The 19,688-nt window shown below is 37.6% G+C and overlaps 1 pseudogene; it reads left to right on the top strand.

Annotated features, from left to right (window-relative positions):
* The first annotated feature begins 6,117 nt into the window (after nt 1-6,117).
* LOC138918396 (large ribosomal subunit protein eL37 pseudogene) lies at nt 6,118-6,410 on the top strand (annotated as a pseudogene).
* The last annotated feature ends 13,278 nt before the right edge of the window (nt 6,411-19,688 follow it).

Genomic DNA, 19,688 nt, shown 5'->3' with positions numbered 1-19,688 from the left:
TCTGGGTCGCCGAACCGGCCTTTGAAAGTTCCCCCAGCCCCGGTCCTCTCCGAGATCTCCGGCAATCCCTAGTCCCACGGGGCGGGCAACGGCAGCTGGGAGACCTCCGTGCCCTCCGTGTTTCTCTCTGGGACCCTCCGGGCGCCCCGAGCACCAGGCTGGGTCTCCCCGCCAATGGCGGGGAGAGACTCTCCCCGCGGGCTCAGGTGTGCAACTCCAAAGTTTCCCTCTGCGTTTAGGAGTAATTGCGGGGGGTTTAGGTAGGGTTCTGGTCACCTGTTTCCACCGTCGCTCCTCTGTTGTGTTCTCGCTCCTGCCCTAGATGTGCGTGGATCCTCTGGGGTCGCCTGTTGGAAGAAAGCCGCTTGCGGGTACTAGGCTGCCCGTTGGGGTCGGAGAGTTTTCACCTATTTCCACATCCTCCCGGAGGAAAGTCCATCCGCCTTCCGATGTATAGTCGCGTGGGTGTCTCAGACGTCCTGAGATGCTGTCTGGATATCCTTTGTCAAGCGATAAGTGTCCAAATAATTGTAGACTCGAAGGGCGAGAGACAAAGAGGACTACTCACGGCGCCATCTTGGCTCTCTCTCCAGATCTCTTTTTTTTTAAGTGGAATTTACCTCTCTCTTATTCCCAGCGGCTTTTTTTCTTTACTTTTCATTCATGCTTTTCGTTTCTCCATTTTACTCTATTCCTAAAGACCACAGTGTAAATTCAAAATACTCAAAGCTATACCTTCAGGTAGTCCAGGAATAACATTTGATTTATTCTTCAATAGCCTTATGCCAATAAGGGAGCCCCAAAGCAAAAAACCTGTTTACTGTCTTAGGACCTTGCCACGGACCCATATAACATAGATATCTCTAGTTCTTCTTTCTCATTATTTCCATTTCAGACAGAATTAACATTGTGGCCTGGACATTGCTTAAAGATATTCAAATTACTTTCACAAAAGCAGAATATAGAAGAAATGCTATAGGAGAAATGCTTTAGAGGTGTCCAAGTTGCACAGAAATGTTGGTTAATCGACAGAATGAAAAACACATCTGCAATTGTCTATTAATTGCTAATCTTGGCCAAATTTGGAAATCTTTAAAAGGTCTTGTAATTAACTTCAAGAAGATAGCAAAGCTTATTCTGCTTTCTCTTTTATGCTACTCTGCTTCCCATCTCCTTCTGTTGTTTTTTCTTTTTAGAAGAAGGAAGTTGAATAACAAAAATTAGGCAACACCCCTACTCCCATTGGCTGTATTTCAAAAACACCAGAGCAGAGTCTCCAAGAATGTCATTCTTTTGCTCACTTTCCAGCACTCCTCTGGCCCCCTGCTGGTACTGAGCTGCAGTGGCAGCTGCGATACTTAGCACCAGCAATAAGATCTACTATGCCAGTCCAAGTAATGACTGTCTTGTTTCCCTGATGCCAAGATAGGATATATCTATAGCTATATCTAACTAGCAATAAATAAATATAGCTATATAGCCTCTGAAGGCCTTTATGTGATAAGCTATTCTGAACATTCTTCAGATATCAAGCGGCTAGTTTCATAAGCCACAGAGTCTTTGAATTAGGCAGACCCAGATTTCAAGAAAACCTGATTGTGCATAAGTAACATATCTTTAAGTTGGAGATAATAATATAGAGTTCCAGGACTTGTTGTGAGGATTAGGTGAAATAATATGCATATATGCTTGGCACTTAGCTAAGTGCGAAATGTTAGACAATGTTCCACTCATAAAATAAAAAACCAACTCTAGTGTACATTAAAAGTACCTTATTTCATGTATGGCTGCCCTGTCACTACTCTGGAATGGGGCAGATCCACTGGAGTCACAAGTAGTGTGTAATCAACTTCATTTATTAGATGCACACTAGGTGCTCCAGAGACACACGCATTCACACAGCATTCAACCATTAACTACGTGTTTAAGGACTTTTTGTCTTAAAAACCAACAATAATAAAATAATTCCATTAAAGGATTCTGGTCACAGCATTTTTAAAAAGCATAGGATAGACTGGTAGAGTGTATTAAATATCTTTACTTGTAGTGAATAAAATTTAAATGACAAAAAAAAAAAAGCATAGGATAGGGATACAGAAACCCTGGATTTTCATCTAGCTTCATCATTTGCTTGCCTTGTGCCCAAGTCAATGAACATCTCTAAGCTTTCATCCCTATATATTTAAGGAGAAATAACTTTATCTATTCCTCACAGGATTATAGAAATTTTATGTTAAAAACACACATATGTAAATAACTAGACAAATTACTAACCTAGAAAACTAGTGAAATGGAATGAGTTTAAAGAATAAACATATTCTTTTTTTCTATGACTTAACCCTCAAATCAAACTGGAAAAACTTCCAGAAGCCACTATCATTGGACCCACCACAATGCAGACAAAAGAACAAAGTAAAAAAACACATTTACCTCATATCAGAGTACCCTAACCAAAAGCTAGAGTTGAGGTGGGGGCAAGGGAAATGGGACTATTAGCCATTTGATCTAAGTAAAAAATTACAAGCAATCTCAAAGGTTCTAGAAGCTGCACAGGGGTTCTACAATATTTGTGAGTTTGAAGTTAATAGTAGATTATCAAGGAGATGCTCTATAATTAATGCTTTACTTTACATTCAATTAATCTGTATCTTCCATCCCAACAAATAATTATTGGATAGTTTCTATGTGACACAAAGTGGTTTTCATAATGAACTTCCACTGATCCTGTTAATACTCTCAGGGCTGCTACTGGCTTATACGGTGCTTTGGTAAGAGTCAGATAAAGGGACAGGTGCAGCCAAGCAGATGCACAGATTAACCTGCAATGTTCTTAATACAAAGAACAAGTAGCCCTTCTTCCAGGCAGCTGCAGCCCTGCGCCAACCAGCCTGGCACATGTTTGGGTATGGGGGAACCCGGAATGTGAGCTGGATTTCAGGCCCCACTCACTCCCTTGGCCAGGAGCCTTTTGGCAATACACAAACCATACAACTAAATGTAATGGCCCTGAACACTTTACCATGGCAAGGCTCTGTTACAACTTTCTTATCACTTCAATGTATAAGATTCATTCATCCAACCATTTGAGGGCAATTTGTTCTTAGGGGATATGGAGTGGAAAAAGGAATTTATATTCTCACAGGGGCTACAACATGTACCAAAAATAAGTACAGCGCGAGGCAAAAAGTTATGAATCACAAAGGAAAAGACCAATAAAATACCATAAAAATTCAGCAGAGCCAAAAAAATACTTATCTCTTGAGGAATCACAGAATGTTTCAAAGAGAAAGTGACATTGGAACTCAGTCTTGAATGATAGGTATGATTTGGTCACATAGAGATAGGAACAAAGGATTAGGAAGTGCAATATGTAAATAACAAGCAATAATTTAGTTTATCAAAAGCAAATGCTATGTGAATGACAGAAATAAAAAAAAACTGGAAAAACAGATTGTGGAGTCAGATTATGGAGAGCCTTTAATACCAGGTTAATGAGTTTAAATGCTAATTTGTGGGCAAAAGGGAGCCATGATGTGATCAAAACTCTCTTTCGTGAATGTGAATTTGGTAGTGTATAAGAAGAATCAAAAAGGCGGAGAAATAGTAGATGATGAAATTAAAGGCAATTGCAGTGGTCTAGGACGACACTGAAAGTAACTAGGCCGGGGAATGAGAGGACTGTGTGAGTATCAGAGACAACTGAATAAATGTGGATGGTAATGAGAGAAGAGTCAAGACAGCAATGAGTTTCATGCCTGTGTGCAAGAGCAGATGGGTAATATCTTTAAAATCAGTAAGGACTAAAGGAGGAAAAACAAATTTTACAAAATAACCAGTTGCTTGATATGTAACGACTTCAAGGTGCCAGCAGGAATTCTGGATACAGACGCCCACAAGCAGTTGATCACACAGAACCAGAACTTGGAGAGAAAACAGAGCCAAAACAACATATCTGGGGGTCACTCATTCTGCCAGTGGAGTACGAGAAAGACTAAAAAGAGAGGGCAAAATTTTAGGGAACACCTACAGGTAGTGGTATAAAAAATAGTAACTAAAGACACAGTGGTCGGAGAGGGAGAGGAGAACCAGAAAACTATACTCACGTTACCAAAAAAAGAGAACTTCAAGAACGCAAAGTATTCAACAATACTGAATGCTGTACAGCAATGAGCATCCTGTGTAACCTATAATTTAACTTCAAAGGCCCTCTTTCAATTCTTACAGAGCAAAGGTATTAGGGGAAAGAGGGGCCCTCAGAGAACAACTTAGCTCAAGGAAAGGAACCTTTTAAGAATTCATATTCCCCTAAAATCCTAAAGACATGGGCTTTATAGTCAGAGAGACCAAAGCTGGGCTGGGACCACCAGAGCATACCGCAGCAGAGCTAAGAATAAAGCAGGCAGAGGACCCCAATCCAGTCCTCTGGGGAAACTGGTAAGATTGGCTCTGATAGGTAGCAGGGCTCAACTGCCCTACCTAGAACACTGGATGAGGGGTTGGAGGCTTACAAGCACCTGACACACAAAAAACCGTCAAGGGCAAAATTAGGATTGTAAGAGGGTAAGGATGAGGCAATGGAGGCACGAGCATACATTCCTGTTTCCGTGTTTGATAAGGAATGGAAGGAGAGCTTATAGGGCTAATGAAAGGGATATTTGTTTGCTTTTTTTATTTTTTTACTTTGAACCCTCAGGAGATTGAGTGAGACAGACGTGAGGAGGATGCAGGATGGGAAGGGGATGACTAACGAGGCGATATACTTGAGTCCACAGTAGAAAAAGGGAGCAAAAACATTAAGTGGAAAGTTTAACTTCCAAGAAGAATGCTATATATTTTTCTAAAACGAGAAGGAAAGAAAGTGTGAGTAAAGAAACCGTCCAGGTAAAGAGGAATGAAGTTAAGAAGCACATGATTGTTTCTATTTTCTCAGAAAGGAAGGACTCAAGGTCATCTAAACAGAATGAGGGTAGAGTAACAGGACGTGCGTTTGAGCAGAGTGAAAACTCATCTATCAAAAAAAACATATAAATACAGTAAGAAGAAAAGCTAAAGGCTAACTTACGTACACCAAATTCTAAGTTTAATAGTTACTATTCCACTTCTTTCCAAACAATGTAACTACCCTAAGTGAAATACATGTTATAGTTTTCCTCATTTGGAATCTACATTTAAAAAATAGGAAATTGACAGGGACACCCTTCCTCAAGCAAAAAGAGGAAGATTGGCAATAAGCATTAGCTCAGCGCCAATCTTCCTCACACACACAAAATAGGAAATTGAATAGAATAGAAAATATCAGAGTGTATCACATGTGATAAGAACAAATGTTTGCGAAACTTCTGCTTTAATTGCGTGTATGTTACTTTGTCACTGGGGTAATAATTTACCAGAATATTCATACTCTTTAACATAATAATTCTACTAACAGAAAGCTATCCTGAGAAAAAAATCAGAGATATGGTCAGATATTCAGTGATGTTATTGTAATGTTAATTATAGCAGGAAAGCCTGAAATATCTACAAAAAAGAAATAGTTGAATAAATTATGCTATGCCACCACCTTATAATAGAATATTATAGAGCTAGCAAAATAATATATATTTTTTTTGAGGAAGATTAGCCCTGAGCTAATATCTGCTGCTAATCCTCCCCTTTTTGCTGAGGAAGACTGGCCCTGAGCTAACATCCATGCCCATCTTCCTCTATTTTATGTGGGACACCTACCACAGCATGGCTTGCCAAGCAGTGCCATGTCCGCACCCGGGATCCGAACTGGCAAACCCCAGGCTGCCAAAGCGGAACGTGAGAACTTAAACACCGTGCAACCGGGTCGGCCCCAAAATAATATTTTTAAAGGACATATTTTCATAAGGAAATTAACATGTTAAATAAAAATCAAGAAATGGAACTAATATATATGAGTATTTCAAATTCACTTTTAAATTATAAATATATAGACACAACCATTTGTGTGTGTGTCTACATACACATATCTAATTTCATGAGGATACAATTAGAAGGAAATGCAACAAAATTTTAACAGTAATTTTCCTTGGATGTTAGGTTTATGGATTACTTTTTCCTTCTTTATTCTTTTGTGTAATAATCAGAAGCGAGATGAGGAAGAGAACATCATCATTTGGGAAGCGGCACAATACGAAGCACACAGGGTGCCACTGTTGTGGCTCAAAGGCCTACCGCCTTCACAAGGCGACCTGTAGCATATGTGGCTACCCTGCCAAGCCCAAGAGAAAGTATAACTGGAGTGCCAAGGCTAAAAGATGAAATACCACTGGGACCAATCGAACAAGGCCCCTAAAAATTATACACTGCAGATTCAGGCATGGATCCCCTGAAGAACAACACCCAAACCCAAGAGGGCAGCTGTTGCAGCATCTAGTTCATCTTGAGGATTTCAACAATTAGTTGCTCAATAAATGTTCTGGCTTAAAAAGAAAAAAAATTGAGTTTTCTACCATAGCATTTGTAAGTGGAAAAAGAATTTTTTTTTCTAAAAGCAACAGTTTTGTTCCTCTATATTGCAGGCATTTTAAAAAATGTGGGCTATGATATATTTATAATGTACACACTCTACACTGTTGTATTATGTATATGGGGAAGTCTGCAGACATTTGAGTTTCCATTATAACCCCATGGTGAGTAAAGTTACAAGTGCAAAGAAAAGGAATAGGTTTGCTGTTGTCTCAATTTTTCCTTCATCAGTGATAACTTTAATGACACCAGAAGGTGAGCTTTGTGAAGGCAGGGTCCTTGTGTGTTTTGTCTCTGCTTTATCCTCAGCATACAGCAGGCACTCAACAAATATTTGTGAATAAATCTCCAATTGATTTTTTTAAGATTATAAACCACTTTACTGTTCTGCTACTATATTCTTTGTCTTGAATCAAAAAGAAAGAAAGAAGGTCGGCCCTGTTGCCAAGTGGTTAAAGTTCCATGTGCTCTGCTTCAGTGGCCTGGGGTTTGCGGGTTTGGATCCTGGGTATGGACCTACTCCACTCATCAGCCATGCTGTGGAGGCATCCCACATACAAAGTAGAGGAAGACTGGCACAGATGTTGGCTCAGGGCTAATCTTCCTCAAACTAAAAAAGAGGAAGATTGGCAATAGATGTTAGCTCAGGGACAATCTTCCTCACCAACAAAGAAGAAAAAGAAAGAGAGGAAGTGCTAGCTTTTAAATGATGAGTGGGGGAACTCATTAAAAACAAAATTAGTTCTGTTTTGTTTTTTCCTGCCCCTACAAAAGGAATAGTGCTTTCTCTCTGGATAAGTTCATCTTAGGCTTACTCTGAGATGTTCTCCTTTAGTACTCACTTTCCCCATAATCAAAGAGCACTTATGTTGAACCCTATCTTCTAGAAAGTCCTGCTTTCACCCCAATTGTCTCACTGTTCATGGATGGGTAGATGCATCTAAGTTGGGTTTTAGTGAGGAGCGAACATGTCACTCCCTGTTACCAGGTTCAGACCAATTAGAAACCGGTGGCCTAAGATTCCAAATGAGAAGCGCTGTGGCCCCTCTACAGAATGTGCTTTCAAACCTTGACTATAACCCACAATAAAAAATATGCCTGACACGAAAACCCCAGTAACAAACTAACATACATGCAATTAAAGCAAAAGTTTCACAAAACATTAGCTCTTTTCACACGTGATGTGCTCTGATATTTTCTATTCTACTCAATTTCCTATTTTTTAAATGTGGATTACAGGGGGCCAGCCCTCTGGCCAAGTGGTTAAGTCTGCACACTATGCTTTGGTGGTCTGGGGTTCATCAGTTTGGATCCTGGGCACAGACCTACCACCGCTCATCAAGCCATGCTGTGGCGGCATCCCACGTAGAAGAACTAGAATGACCTACAACTAGGATATACAACTATGTACTGGGGCTTTGGGGAGGAAAAAAGAGGAAGATTGGCAACAGATGTTAGCTCAGGGCCACTGTTCTTCAAAAAGAAAAAAAAGTGGATTACAACCCACTCAATTGTTTTTTATGACCCACTAGTGGGTGCAGAGCAACAGTTGGAAAAACAATGCCAAGGAAACAGTGGACTTTCTTCTGGACCTGTAGGTTCTATGTAATGAGAGTATCTAGTCATTAAGGAAACTAACTCTGGAGCTAGACTGCCTGGCTTCACATACTGGCTCTACAACTTACTAGATGATCTTGGGCAAGTTATATAACCTCAGTTTCCTCATATGTAAAATGAGAATAACAATTGTACCTATACTATTGGGTTCTTATCAGGATTAAATGAATTAATACACATAAAGTTCTCAGAATAGTGCCTGATATGCAGTAAGTGCTATATAAATATTAGCTAATATTATCATTGCTGTGCCTACTGAGGAAAAAGAACATGCCCTGATATTTAGGTAGGAAAAGGATATGGCCAAGAGGTCCTACATGTCTTCACATTCCAGTTAGAAGTAGAAAAAGAAAACTGATAATCAAAACCTTCTACATAGAATCAAGCAAATGTTTATCCATATTCATTTGGTGTTGCTCTTTTATGTCTAACTAGATATTCAGATTAGATCTCACAATTTATGTAGGCACATAAAAATCTCATCTGTGGGTTAGGAAGATTTTTTCAAACACAGATACAGTCATCTGTTATCTGAATCCAATTAATTAATCAATTAATTAATTAATGGTTAGATAGTAATCCATTCTTGATTAGCGTTGGATAGTTAATTTTCAAATGGTGGGTACCTTATGTTCCAATTTTTAAAATAGCTTTATTGAGGTATAATTTACATATCACAAAACTCAACTTCTTTAAGTATACCATCAAACAATTTAAGTGAGTTGACAGAATCATGCAACCATCACCATTTCAATTTCAGAACACTTCCATTGCCCTTATTTGCACTGCTTGTCTATTTGCAGTCACTCTGTTTCTACATTTCATTATTTTAAATAAAGAAAATAATCATGCATTTCCAGACCATCCAAAAACCCCAATTTCCACAAATATTACTAACACACCCAACTTAATTATTTCACCCTATTGGTATCACATAGGAATTGCATTTTCCTTCTACAGGGTAGCCAATATGTCCTGTAAGGTAAATAAACGATAAAATGACGTATTAAAGATACTATCTAAATTGGACTCAGACATCTGGCAAAAGCAAATGCTGGGACCCATGAAGGGGTAACCTTTAAGGGAAAGGGAAGAGAAGGTAACAGTGATAAAATACACACCTTTGGGAGCTTGAGAGGAAGATGAGATTCTATCAGAAAAAAGACTGAAAAAACTGTATCATCATATTATCTTCTCCCCCAGGAAGTTTCACCAGTGATTATATGCAGATTTCCTATGGCGTGTTTTCTTTTTTTTTAAGATTTTATTTTTCCTTTTTCTCCCCAAAGCCCCCCAGTACACAGTTGTGTATTTTTAGTTGTGGGTCCTTCTAGTTGTGGCATGTGGGACGCCGCCTCAGCATGGCTTGATGAGCAGTGCCACGTCTGCACCCAGGATTCAAACTGGCAAAACCCTGGGCCGCCAAAGCAGAGCACGTGAATTTAACCACTCAGTCATGGGGCCAGCCCCTTTATAGCGTGTTTTCAATTCAGAAAGTAAATTTTGAGTAAAAACTTCTGTAAATTGTTATGCTTACAGAAAGTGAGAATAGTCACTAGGTATTAAAGACAAGCAATGGATAATACAAGTGCTGGCAAAAATGTGGAGAAACTGGGAACCCTCTTACACTGCTGGTGGGAATGTAAAATGGTGCAGCTGCTTTGGAAAACAGTTCCTCAGAAGTTAAACATAGATATCACATGACTCAGTAATTCCACTCCTAGGTATATACCCAAGAGAAATGAAAATATACATGTACACAGAAACTTGCACACAGTGTTCACAGCAGCATTATTCATAATAGCCAAAAAGCAGAACCAACCAAATGTCCATCAACTGATGAATGGATAAATAAAATATGGTATATCCATACAATAGAATATTATTGGGGGAAAAAAAGGAATGAAATACTGATTCATGCTACAACGTGGATGAAAACACTATGTGAAGTGAAAGAAGCAAGTCACAAAAGATCCCATATTGTATGACTCCATTTATATAAAATATCCTGAATAGGTAAATCTAGAGACATAAAATATATTAGTGGTTGCCTAGAGCTGGGAGGGTAGAAGAGAAATGGGAAATGACTGTTAATGAACAGAGGGTTTCATTTTGGGTTAATGAAAATGTTCTAAAATTAACTGTGGTGATGGCTGCGCAACTCTCTATGTTAAAAATTACTGAATTTTATACTTTAATGGGTGAACTGTAAGATATATTAATTCTATCTCAATAAAGTGCTTATATTTAAAAAACCAATTTTAACATGTATTTTTACCCTCTACTATTTTAAGCTCATGTATAGTAGGAGAAATAATCTTTACACTTTTAATTCATCAAAATATCTTCAAACAACTATTTGATAAATATAGTCTTCCAAAAGTTCTTCAAAAGCTTTCTTTCTTCCTTTGAATCAAAAAGTTCTATTTCACTAAAAAATAAGAAATGAAATTCAAAATTTAAAGTCTATAATGCTTGAGTCACAATTTTTCAATCAGTTTTACAATCAGTTTGTAAAGAAAAAAACAGCTTTATTGTTTTAATCTATTTGGCCCATACTTTTGCAAAAGATGTTGGATCTAAGAAACTTTAGCCATGGATTTTGAAACTTTTCTTTTTCTTTGCCAAAATCTGAACAAAGAGCTCAAACTCATTTTTTCTTTTATTCCATGTAGCAAGTAGATAAGAACACCATAATCCCAAAAGGGGATATTTCCAAACTCTAGGGCCAAGGTCAGCAAATGCCATTAAGTAAATAAGATTACTTAAATCGATTCTGTGTTTCAATTTGTCCATAGTTTTTTTTACACATTTTTCAGTCACAACCATCATAAAATGTAAGTAATGTTAAATATATTAACAGTGAAATTATAGGATGACAACTTTATACAGGGAAGTCTCAGTACCTAATTAGATATCTCTGAAAGAAGAATTAAAAAACAAGAATTTATTAATATTTCTCATGGTCAGAAGAAAGAAAGCCCTAATGAACTGACAAATACGCTAGCACATAAATTTAGGTATACAGTCATATTTCTCTTAAGTAAATTAATAAATTAGTTTCTGAAAAAGAATATATGAATCCGACAGTCTAAGGATACTACTCCACTTATCTTCACTTTATCTTTGTTAACTTTCTCATCTTTTATAAGTTTCCTAAATCAGCTCCTCGACCAATTTACTGGCATTTTGCAGTTTTATTTATACAACTTATGAATGTGTTAGAGACAGTAAATGCTCTCCAATATGCATTCTCCACATCTTCCTTAGTAACAAAATGCTGTTTTATTTCAGCACTTTGCCAAACAGTATAAAAACTCTATTTACCAGGCTCTTTTGCAGGAAGACAAGTCAATGTGACTAAGTCTGGGAAAATAAAATGCAACTACAGTCATATGCCGCAAAATGATGTGTCGCATATACAATAGTAGTACTGTAAGATTAGTACCATATGGCCTAGGTGTGTAGTAGGCTATACCATCTGGGTTTAAGTACATTTTATGATGTTCACACAACGAAATCGCCTAACAACACGTTTCTCAGAATGGATCACTGTTATTAAGCAATGCATAACTGTAGAGGCTTCTGTGAAGATGGAGTAGACATATTTCTATTTACTCCTCTCCCTAAGTACAACTAAAAATCCTGTACATTTTATTTAAAAACAGAAAGACTCCGAAAGATAGAGAGAAGGCAAATTGGCTAGGGACCTCAGGACCCAAGGAATGACACAGTAATGAGTTCCTTGAGTTTCCTTCTTTTTGCCTCATATATCCCAGACTTGATACTGGAGAAGTGAGTAACTCAGAAACACCAATGAGTGCAGACAAACCCTGCTCCCCCAAAAGACTGCTGTCTCTAGCCAAAGGACTATGAAAGGGGCAGCAAGATAGAAAACTTTTAGACAATAAAACTCTGCTCCAGTCCAGAAAAACACTGCAGAAAAAAGTGAGACTTCATCCCACCTCCACCAATGAAGACTAGGTGGAAAGCCTAGACTTCTATCCCTGCCTAGCTGTAATGAGGTAGCCAACTCCTTTCCCTAAACAGAGAACAAGGGTGAAGCTGGGACATTTATCCCCCTTGAACATTAACCAATACTCCCCACCACATCTTTGTCAGTGGAGACCACTTGGGGAACCTGGACTTCCACTCCACCCATCAGTCACAAGGTACTCTTCCCCCTCCCTGAGGGAGTGGTACCAGAAGAGGACTTGCAGAGAGTCAGGATTTTTACCACCACTCAGCAAAACCAAAGAAACCCCTCCATATGTTGTCAGTGGAGGTCACATGGGAGCAGTAATGAGATGCTCCTCTAGATGGTATCAGTGGAGGCCTGGTAGAGAGCCTGAACTCCCTCCCCTGCCCAAAAGTAACAAACGAGCCCTCTCCTCAGGGTATCAACAGAGGATAAGTGGAAAACCTGGACTTCCAGCACCACCTGGTGGTAATGAGGCAGTACTCCTCCTCACTCACAGGAGCAGTGCCAGAAGAGGCCTGCTAAAAGACAGATTTAAATAAGATACAGAATATTACAACATAATGCACAGGTGTCTAAGTTCCAGTCAAAACTCATTCATTATATCAAGAACCAATAAGATCTCAAACTGAATGATTAAAGATAATCAACAGATGCCAACATTGGATAACATAGATGTTTGAATTGTCTGAAAAGAAATTTAAAACAGTGCTCATAAAAAAAGCTTCAATGAGCAATTACAAATACACTTGAAACAAATGAAAAAATTGAAAGTCTCAACAAAGAAACAAGATACAAAGAAGAACCAAATGGAAATTTTAGAACCCAAAAGTACAATAATCAACATAAAAAGTGCAGTGGATGGGCTAAACAGCAGGATACAGAGGATAGAGTAAAGAATCAGTGAACTTGAAGATAGAACAGGAGAAACTGCCCTATCTGAACAGAGAGAAAACAGACTGAAAAAAATAGAGACTCAAGGACATGTGGGACTATAACAAAAGACCTAACATTTGTGTCATCAGAGTCCCAGAAAGAGTGGAGGAAGAGAGTGGAGCTGAAAAAGTATTTGAAGAAGTAATGGCTGGAAATTTCCAAAATTTGGCAGAAAATATAAACCCACAGATTCAAGAAGCTGAGCCAATCTCAAACAGCACAAACCCAAAGAAACCCACACCAAGATACATGATAGTCAAACTTCTGAAAACTAAAGAAAAAATTCTTGAAAGCAGCCAGAGAAAAATGACACGTTAACTATAACAGAAAACCAATCCAAATGACAGATTTCTCATCAGAAAACATGGAGACCAGAAGGAAGCGGCACAATATTTTTCAAGCTCTGAAAGAAAAGAACTCAGAATTCTACATCCAGGAAAAAGAAAAAAAAACCCTTCAGAAATGATGGGAAAAATCAAGATATTCTTAGATGAAGGAAAACAAAGAGAATTTGTCTCCATCCAACCTATTCATAAGAATGGCTAAAGGAAGTTCTCTAAGCCAAAGGAAATAATAAAAGAAGGAATCTTGAAACATTAGAGGAAAAAAAACAGTAAGAATAAACATATGGGTAAATACAACAGCCTTTCTCCTCTTTAGTTTTTAAAATTATGTTTGATAGTGGAAGCAAAAATTATAACATTGATGCAGTTCTCAATGAACATAGTGGAAATATTTGAGAAAACTGTATTATAAATGTGGGAGGGTAAAGGGACAGAAAGGTATGGTTTAAATGCTTCTCTCAAACTGGTAAAATGTTGACACTAATGGACTGTGATAAGTTATGTATATATAAGAGTATAACCATTACATTTAAAAAACTATACAAAAAGATACACTATATACATTATATAAATCAAAATGGAATTCTAAAAATGTTCAAGTAACTATAGTAAGGAAACACAAAGAAAACAGAACAAAAAGAACAAAAAGAAAATGGAAAATAAAATAGGAGACTTAAGCCTTAACATATCAATAGTAACATTAAGCGCAAATCGTCTAAATACATCAAATAAAAGACAGAGATTGGCAGAGTAGATTTAAAAATCATGACCCAACTATAGTCTATCTATAAGAAACTCACTTCAAATATAATGACATGCATAGGTTGAAGTAAAAAGATGGAAAAAGATATATCATACAAACATTAATCAAAAGAAAGCAGGTGTGGCTATATTAAAATGTAAGTAGAGAGAAAGTTGTTTTGGACTTCCAGGAAATTTCTTTAAATGGGTGAGGCGAGCCCTTCTACAGCTCATTTATCATGCTGTCCATAGCGCAGATGTGATAAGGTTCTTTAGGAGTGGCAGGTGAGAGAGCTTGAAGGAGCCTGAGAACTCAGAGTTCCCATCCCTGAGAACTCTGCAGAGCTGCATACCAGATCTTTATATGCCTGGACTTCTTTGTCACAAGAGACAAAAATGCCTACTTTGCACCATTGTTATTTTGAGTTTTTCTGTTATATGCAGCCAACTGTAATCCTAAAAAATACAGTAAATTGGTGTGCAGGTTAATTACCCTGAGTCTTTCCTGAAAGGCTTCCTCACGCCCTAGGTAATGGATATAATTAAGTGTTTAACCTTGAAATTAAAAACAAAACCCTAAACATTCCTACCCTGCAGGATCAGCCTCAATCAGCAGGTTGATCTTATCCTATATTATTGTTCTCTGTGACACTAGTTTTACAGCACTGTCCTGTTTCCAAATAGTCAGTCTTGAAACCTGACAGTTAACTTCAACACTTTCTTCTCTGTTGTGCTCTATTGTCAGTCTCTCAATTCTCTCTACTATTTTCTTTAAAATACCTCAGTCTCTCTTACCATCCTCACTGTTGTGATCATCACAGTCAAGTTTTATTGTTTATTATTAAAGACTTTCTGAAATAACTTGCTAAATGTTCTCTCTCCCTTCCAATCTCCTTTGGACACGGCTCTTAAACAAATATTTTAGAACTATTACTTTCAATATGGCATTCTACTTCTAAAAGAACTATAATAGTTTGCCACCACCCATCAGAATTAGCCTGAATTTCTGACCCTGGCATTCAAGGTTCTCCATAATTTAAACCTACTCTTTCTACTCAACCTTATCTTCAAGTAACTCCTCATATACTCCCATACCAACAATCTCATGTTGCTCTCCTGACTTTTATGCTCCAAGATAATCCCTTCTTGTTTAGCTAGAGCTTTTAAGTTTTGTAATTCAGTATTCATTACTCAACCAAAGCACATTCAAACTTCACTTCCTCCATGAAGCCTTTCTAAAACAAAGCTGCACTCCTCATTTGATAAATACTTCGAAGTCTCCAGTATGTCGGATCTACACTAGGTGCTGGGGATTAACAGAGAACAAGACAAACACAGTCCTTTCCTTCATGGTATTTAGGGAGTAATTAACATCTGCTCCCTCTCCTTCCTCACCACTCGCTTCCTCCATCCCTGAGGGAAGAGAATAAATAGGCTTTAGCATTGTTAGAACAAGCGTGCTTTTAGTAATGCATGCTATTTTAATAAAAATCATTTCCTAAACAATTCTACTCAGGTAATTAACCCCTAAAATACCATATTATTACCAATATGATTAGAAATAAATGCACACACATACACAAACACATTCGTATATATACACACACATACTAAAATACATTAATGTAGATAAATTCTTAATTCTGATAATCAGAATTTTCTCATGTGACAGTGCCTATACCTGCTGCAGGCAGAACTGTATCTTGTTCTTGAATCAGGGAACCCCATCTCACTAACACAGTTATAATAGCCAAGAGAGTTAGCCTAAGAATGAAAATTCCCTGTTTCATCATTTTTACAATCATTAGGGAGACACGAATGCTAGTAATAATATGTGAACGCAAACATATTAGTGTAACTATTTATAACTGTCTGTCTGCCCTAAGACACTCTGTAAGCTAGTTCAGTGCTGAACTTGAGTATCTTGTTTACAACTGTATCCTCACCACCTTGCATTGTTAACTAATTAATGAACTCTATTACAATTTTCTTTTCCTCTCTCAAAATTTTCTGGCCCTTCAAATCAAAACTCCACAGATAGACTGCAAATACCTTTACTAATTTTCAAGATAATGCAAGGCAATTATAAACTTAGCAATAAAGGAAAGAATAAATGTTTCCTAGGAATATTAGGTCAAGGAAAATTTGGCATTTAAAACTTTATTTCTTTCTTTTTTACTTAATGAACTTATTTATTGGACTGTAAACAACTAGAATGAATTCTTGTATTTCTCAAATTTATTCTTCTCTAATATTATTCGGTGTGCAATTCTTAGAAGAAAAAAAGCAAGAGCATTCAGCAATGAAGATAAAGATTTTAAAAGCCCATTTTTAAGTATTAAAAAGCATGCTGGAAAAACTCAGTCAAAAATACTTCATGAATGAAATGATACTAAATTAATTTCTAAGAATATTAGTAAGTATTATTCTCATATTCTCAGTATATAGTATTCTTCCCCAGTTATAGGTAAAAACTCCAAAAACTTAATGAAATCCACAAACCTAAGCATAGACATATGGTAGAGCTTGGGTGGGGACAAAAGAAGCAAGAGATGTGCTACTGGTGAAGGAATATGCTATAAACTAGTGATTCTCAATCACCTGCATTATCAAGATCACGTGGAAGCTGGTAAAACCAATTACTGGGCCCTGTCCCCAGAGTTTCTGATTAAATAGATTTAGGCAGGTGATAATTTGCATGTCTAACAAGTCCCCAGTGATGTTGATGCCGCTGGTCCAGCACTATACTTTGAGAACCACTACCACAGAAAGATGATTCTGAAGCATATCACAAAATATCATAATAAAGGTCACCTGCTGGAAGTCTAACTTTAGTAAAGCAAGCAGCAGAACAGCTGTACCTAATTCTGACTCTTAAGTGAGAATTTAATTCATTGTCCAGCCAGAAGGATCCAGAGTGGGTAGAGGAAATGTCTTCCTCCCCTACAAGACATTCTTGTTCAAAAGGGGGGAAAATGAGAAGCACACAGGGATCACTGAAATCCAGCCAGGCAAATGTTATAACTTCCTTAAGACTGGGTCCTAGTTCCATCTGGAAATGACTCTCTATATGACTCTGGACTGAACCCTCTAGGTTCAACCCTCTGAGTCATTGTTCCTTTTTCATGAAAGGTAGCACATATGTTTTCAGCTGAGTAGTTTTTTCAGCTTGCTCCCTGCTGTAGAAGTTTGAGGTTCCTAAAACTTCTTTCCATTTTGTACACTCTGTCTTCTTTAGTCCAAGGGGCCATGATCCTTAAAATGTAATTCTCTTAAAGCTTTCTGAGTCTCCTAGGAATCTTATTGGGGTTCTTTCTATTAAACAAAAGCCACAAGTACACATCTCTTCAGATTAAGTCCTTCTCTACCTTGAGCTTCTGCTGAAATGGCTGAAAGATAAGGATCATATCCTTAAGCTTCTTTAGAAGCCCTATTGTTCGACTGAATGGATCTGTCAGTCACACCATTAAGGTCTTTAGAGGGCCTTTTATCTGACTGAAAAGTGCTCTGAGGCAGCACCTTAGATCTTGCTTAAGCATTAACAACGGACTTTACAGTCACACCCTCAGCTTCATCCTTAGACCAAGTTCTCCTGACAATGCCTTGGTTTTTATCTCGGCTGGGAAGAATCCATTTCTTAATTTTGGCATCAGCAGCTATCTGGAGAGGCTGACAATGGTCAAAAGCATCAAGTCCTAGCTCTTTTTTGTTTATTAGACCTTTAACGTACTTGCTGTTCTCATATTTTACTATAAGCAGCAAGAATAAACTGTGGCACCTTCAATTCTCTAGACGGAAATCTCCTCAGCTAAATCATTCAGTTCTCTATGCACATTTTTTAGTTTCTACATTATTACAGGTGACAGTGTTGCTAAAATTTTTGCTACTACATTAGAAGGATCCCCTTTCCTCCACTGTCCAATAAGATTCTCCTCAGTTTCCTTTAAGCCCTCACTGGCAACCTCTTCAAAGCTTGAGTGTACATTTACTATCCTCAAACTTCATCCACCTTTCACCCACTAACAAGTTCCAAAGCCACATTCTCATTAATAAATATTTGCTATGACATCATACAAGTTCTGGTACCAAGATGTATTAGTTACTTATTGCATAACAATTATCGAAAACTTACAAGCTTAAAATAATCATTTATTATCTCACATAATTTCTGAAAATCGGGCATCTAGGAGTAGTTAGGTAGGTGGTTCTAGCTCACACATCAGGCTCAGGTTGGGCTGCAATCATCTGAAGGTTTGACTAAGGCTGGAAGAACAGCTTTCAATAAGTCATATGGCTACTGGCTTCAGTTCCTTGCTATATGGGCCTCTCCATAGGTATGCTCACAATATGGCTAACTCCTTCCACAGCAAGTAATTAGAAAGAGAGAAGGTGATAAAGATGGAAACTGCACTGTATTTTATAACCCAAGCGATGAATGGGTAAAGACATGGTATATATATATATATATATATATATATATATATATATATATATATCTCACACAATGGAATACTACTCAGCCATAAAAAGACAAAATCGTCCCATTTGTGACAACAGGGATGGACCTTGAAGGTATTATGTTAAGCAAAATAAGCCAGACAGAGAAAGAAACTGTATGACTTCACTCATATGTGGAAGATAAACACATGAATAAGGAGAACAGATTAGTGGTTACCAGAGGGTAAGGGGGTGGAGGGGTGGGTGAAAGGGGTAAATGGGCACATACGTATGGTGATGGATAAAAACTGGGCTACTGGTGGTGAGCACAATGCAGTCTATACAGAAAGTGATATATAATAATGTACACCTGAAACTACACAATGTTATAAAGTAATATGACCTCAATAAAACAATGTAAAAAATTAAAAATAGAATTTGATTCAGCATTTGACCATATGATCCAGCAATTCACTTCTGGGAATTTATCCAAAGAAAATGAAAACACTAATTCGAAAAGATGTATGCACCTTCATGTTCACTGCAGCATTATTTACAATAGCCAAGATATGGAAACAACCTAAGTGTCCATCGATGGATGAATGGATAATGAAGATGTGGCATGTATATGTATGTGTACTCACACTCACACTCACACACACACACACACAAACAGAATACTATTCAGCCATAAAAAAGAATGAAATCTTGCCATTTGCAACAACATGGATGGACCTTGAGGGCATTATACTAAGTGGAATTAAATAAGTCAGGCAGAGAAAGACAAATACTGTATGATCTCACTTATATGTGGAATTTGGAGAACAAAAACGAAAAAAAACCCACCAAGCTCACAGATATAGAGAACAGATTAGTGGCTGCCAGAGGCAAAAAGTGGGGGGTGGACAAAATGGGTGAAAGGGGTCAAAAGTTACAAAGTTCCAGTTATAACACAAATAAGTCATGAGAATTTAATGTACATCACGCTAACTACAGTTAATAATACTGTATTGTATATTTGAAAGTTGCTAAGAGAATAAATCTTAAAAGTGATCACAAGAAAAAAACATTTTTTTGTACTTAGGTACGATGACAGATGTTAACTAGAACTACTGTGGTGATCATTTCGCAATACATAGAAA

Source organism: Equus caballus, chromosome 17 (genome assembly GCF_041296265.1).
Source record: "Equus caballus isolate H_3958 breed thoroughbred chromosome 17, TB-T2T, whole genome shotgun sequence".
Classification (NCBI taxonomy): domain Eukaryota; kingdom Metazoa; phylum Chordata; class Mammalia; order Perissodactyla; family Equidae; genus Equus; species Equus caballus.
Note: the sequence above shows the minus strand (reverse complement) of the source record. Positions and strands in the feature narration are given on the sequence as shown.